Source organism: Oryctolagus cuniculus, chromosome 12 (genome assembly GCF_964237555.1).
Source record: "Oryctolagus cuniculus chromosome 12, mOryCun1.1, whole genome shotgun sequence".
NCBI lineage: Eukaryota > Metazoa > Chordata > Mammalia > Lagomorpha > Leporidae > Oryctolagus > Oryctolagus cuniculus.
The window spans coordinates 51,087,381-51,092,345 of record NC_091443.1 but is presented as its reverse complement, the minus strand read 5'-3'; positions in this window follow the sequence as shown (position 1 = coordinate 51,092,345).

Sequence of the window (4,965 nt, the reverse complement as noted above, 5' to 3'; positions counted from 1 at the left end):
GATTTGTCCTGTTTTTATTTCCCACTGATCTTCACAGCTTCCATTGAACAGCAACGTCACGATCTTCCAGCCCCTAGAGGAAGTGCTGCCTGGTGCTCCGGCAGGGCCTGGCACGCCTGGAGGGATCCAGGTTCTGTCCTACAGGCAGCACTATCAGTGGGGAACGCTAGAAGGCTCTGCCCCCTCTGTGTCCTCAGGTCCTAAGAAGTCAGGATCTTGGCCAGCTGCTCAGGGCAGCGTCTGGGCCTGAAGTCCCCAACCACATACCCAGGCATGCAGGATATTCTGCAATGAAGCGGTGCCCCTGTCACCCTCAGACCTGACTTTTTTTTTTTTTTTTTTTTAATTTATTTTATTTATTTGAAAGAGTTACGGAGACAGAGAAGAGTCTTCCTCTGCTGGTTAATTCCCCAATTGGCCACAGAGCTGAGCTGACTGGGAGCCAGGAGTGTCTTCCAGGTCTCCCACGTGGGTGCAAGGGACCCAAGGATTTGGGCGATCTTTTTTTTTTGACAGGAATAGTTAGAGAGAGAGAGAGAGAGAGAGAGAGAGAGAGAGAGAGAGAAAGGTCTTCCTTTGCCGTTGGTTCACCCCCCAAATGGCCGCCACAGCCGGTGTACCATGCCGATCTGAAGCCAGGAGCCAGGTGCTTCTGGTCTCCCATGGGGTGCAGGGCCCAAGCACTTGGGCCATCCTCCACTGCACTCCTGGGCCACAGCAGAGAGCTGGACTGGAAGAGGAGCAACCGGGACAGAATCCGGTGCCTCAACCAGGACTAGAACCCGGTGTGCCGGCGTCACAGGCGGAGGATTAGCCTAGTGAGCTGTGGCACCGGCCTTGGGCCATCTTCTACTGCTTTTCCCAGGCCATAGCAGAGAGCTGAATTGAAAATGAAGCAGCTGGGACTTGAACCAGTGCCCATTTGGGATGCCGATGCCAGCGCTGCAGGCCAGAGCTTTAACCCACTGCGCCAGAGTGCCAGCCCGTTTCCTCTTAAACCACTGAACAGGGATTTGTGAAAGCTTGCTCGCTATTCAGGTGGCCAACACTTCTGTGGCACCTGCCGTGTGCCAGGCACTGTGCTAAGTGTATTATAAAGAACTCTCTGAGGGAGGGGCGATTTTATGGGTGAAGAGATATGGGCACAGAAAGGTCAAGTTACTTGTCAGGGACACACAGTGCACTGCAGAGCCAGGGGTCAACAACAGCTGCATAAATTTGTCTTCAGCCATAGCAGAGGCTTCTGGAACTATAAGGACCTTAGAAGGCACCTATTCCATGCATGTGAGTCACCTGGGGATTCTATTAAAACTGCAGATGGATCCTCAATCGGCCATAGCCCAGAGATTCTGTTTTTCTTACAAGCTCTTGGGTGCTGCTGGTCTGGGGACTGCAGCTGGAGCAGCAAGGTGTTCCCTGAAACTCCTCTGACAGCAGTTTCAGAGAGAAACCAGCCAGTGAGGGCACAGTGGGTCCACGTGAACTGGGCGTCACCTTGGCTTCGCGCCGGTGATCTGGATCAGGCTAAGTGAATGCTGAAACTGGGACAGGTAAGAGGGGAACCTACCCAGAAAAAAGGACAAACTTCAACAAACAAAATGGGATTATTGGGAACTCCCTCAAAGGGAGAACGCTGGAGGAGGGAACACCAAGTGTCAAAAGCGCAAGTGAGGGGAGAAAACCTGAGTGGATCTCGTGCTAGCACACAGCAATGAAGCACGTTGTGTTTAGAAACAGCAAGTCCTGGCCGGTGCTGTGGCTCACTTGGCTAATCCTCCACCTGCGGTGCCGGCATCCCAAATGGGCGCCGGCTTCTAGTCCCAATTGCCCCTATTCCAGTCCAGCTCTCTGCTGTGGCCAGGGAGGGCAGTGGAGGATGGCCCAGGTGCTTGGGCCCCTGCACCTGCATGGGAGACCAGGAAGAAGCACCTGGGTCCTGGCTTCGGATCGGCACTGCACTGGCCGTGGCAGCCATTTGGGGAGTGAACCAACGGAAGGAAGACCTTTCTCTCTGTCTCTCTCTCACTGTCTATAACTACCTGTGAAAGGAAGGGAGGGAGGGAAAGTCCTGGGTGCTCCACTTGGATCCAGCTCCTGTTAATGTGCCTGGGAAAGCAACTAATGATGGCCCAAGCGCTTGGGCCCCTGCTACCCACACAGGAGACCCAGATGTCCTGGCTTAGGCCTGGATCAGCCATGGCTGTTGCAGCCATTAAGAGCATGAACCAATGGATGGAAGATCTTTCTGTCTTTAAAAATAAATAAATTTTATTAATACAAAGGTAAAGAGACCAGCATTGTGGCAATGTGGGTTAAACCACTGCCGGTGAAGCCAGCATACCATATCAGAGTGCCAGTTAGAGTCCTAGCTGCCTTGCTTCCAATCCAGCCTGGGAAAGCAGCAGAAGATGGCCCAAGTGCTTGGGCCCCTGCCACCTATGTGGAAGGCTCAGATGAGTTCCAGGCTCTTGGCTTCAGCCTGGCTCAGACCTGGCTGTTGTGGTCATTTGGGGAGTGAACCAGCAGATGAAAGATTTTCTCTTACTCTTTTCAAGTAAATAAATAAATCTTCAAGAAAAAAATAAATAAAAAGTGAAATTTTCAGTTCCATAAATAGCCCGTGATGACTCAAACAGTACCTTCACTGGTCGCATAGTGCAGACAGTAAGCACATGGTGGACTTGAGGCAGCGATGCCTCTCAGTATTTTCTTTCTTTCTTTTTTTTTTTTTTTTTTTTTTGTTATGTTATGCCTTTTTAAAAAACTTTTATTTAATAAATATAAATTTCAAAAGTATAACTTTTGGATTATAGCGGCTTTTCCCCCCATAACCTCCCTCCCACCCACAACCATCCCATCTCCTACTCCCTCTCCCATCCCATTCTTCATCAAGATTCATTTTCAATTATCTTTATATACAGAAGATCAACTTAGTATTTACTAAGTAAAGATTTCAACAGTTTGCACCCACACAGAAACACAAAGTATAAAGTATGTTTGAGTACTAGTTTTACCGTTAATTCACACAGTACAACAACATTAAGGACAGAGATCCAAATGGGGATTAAGTGCACAGTGACTCCCGCTGTTGATTTAACAACTGACACTCTTATTTCTGACGTCAGTAATCACCCAAGGTTCTTGTCATGAGCTGCCACGGCTATGGAAGCCTCTTGAGTTCACCAACTCCGATCTTATTTAGACAAGGCCATAGTCAAAGTGGAAGTTCTCTCCTCCCTTCAGAGAAAGGTACCTTCTTCTTTGATGGCCCGTTCTTTCCACTGGGATCTCACTCACAGAGATCTTTCATTTAGGTGTTTTGTTTTGTTTTGTTTTTGTTGTTGTTGTTTTTTTGTTTGTTTGTTTTGCCATAGTGTCTTGGCTTTCCATGCCTGAAATACTCTCATAGTCTTTTTAGCCAGATCTGAATGCCTTACGGGCTAATTCTGAGGCCACAGTGCTGTTTAGGACATCTGCTATTCTATGAGTCTGCTGTGTATCCCACTTCCCATGTTGGATTGTTCTCTCCTTTTTTATTCTATCAGTTAGTATTAGCAGACACTAGTCTTGTTTATGTGATCCCTTTGACAATCAGTCCTATCTTTATGATCAATTATGAACTTAAACTGATCACTTTGACTGGTAAGATGGCATTGGTATATGCCATCTTTTTTTTTTTTTTTTTTTTTGACAGGCAGAGTGGACAGTGAGAGAGAGAGAGAGAGAGAGAGAGAGAGAGAAAGGTCTTCCTTTTGCCATTGGTTCACCCTCCAATGGCCGCCACGGCCGGCGTGCTGCGGCCGGCGCACTGCGCTGATCCGATGGCAGGAGCCAGGTACTTATCCTGGTCTCCCATGCGGTGCAGGGCCCAAGCACTTGGGCCATCCTCCACTGCACTCCCTGGCCACAGCAGAGAGCTGGCCTGGAAGAGGGGCAACCGGGACAGAATCCGGCACCCCGACCAGGACTAGAACCTGGTGTGCTAGCGCCGCAAGGCGGAGGATTAGCCTAGTGAGCTGCGGCGCCGGCCGGTATATGCCATCTTAATGGGATTGATTTGGAATCCCCAGCACATTTCTAGCTCTACCATTAGGGGTAAGTCCACGTGGGCATGTGCCAAACTGTGCATCTCCCCCCTCTCTTATTCCCACTCTTAAATTTAACAGGGGTCACTTTTCAGTAAATTTAAACACCTAAGAATAATTGTGTGTTAATTGAAGAGTTCAGCCAATGGTATTAAGTAGAACAAAAAAAATACTATAAGGAATAAAATAGTAAGCTGTTCCTTGACAGTCAGGACAAAGGCTGAACCTCTCAGTGTTTTCATCTGTAAAATGGGAATGTACCTACACCCACAGCATTTGAGGGTTGAAAGTCCATGGAGGGGCTGGCACTGTGGCGTAGCAGGTAAAGCCACCGCCTGCAGTGCCGGCATCCCATATGAGCGTCAGTTTGAGTCCCGGCTGCTCCACTTCCTATCCAGCTCTCTGCTATGACCTGGGTATTCAGAAGATGGCCCAAGTCCTTAGACCCCTGCACCCATGTGGGAGACCTGGAAGAAACTCCTGGCTCCTGGCTTTAGATCAGCTCAGCTCAGGCCATTGTGGCCATCTGGGGAGTGAATAAGTGGATGGAAGACCTCTCTCTCTCTCTCTCTCTCTGCCTCTGCCTCTCTGTAACTCTGCCTTTCAAATAAATAAATCTTTTTAAAAAAATATTAAAGTCCACAGAGTAGAGCCCTCAGCTATGCCTGGTACCAAAGACATTTTCATACCAGTAGCCATTGACACCACTATTTTTCTCTCTCTCTCTTTTTTTTTTTTTTTTTTTTTTTAAGATTTATTTATTTGAGAGGCAGAGTTACAGAGAGGCAGAGGCAGAGAGAGAGAGGTCTTCATCTGCTGGTTCACTCTGCAAATGGTCTCAATGGCTGGAGTTGGGCCTATTAGAAGCCAGGAGCCAGGA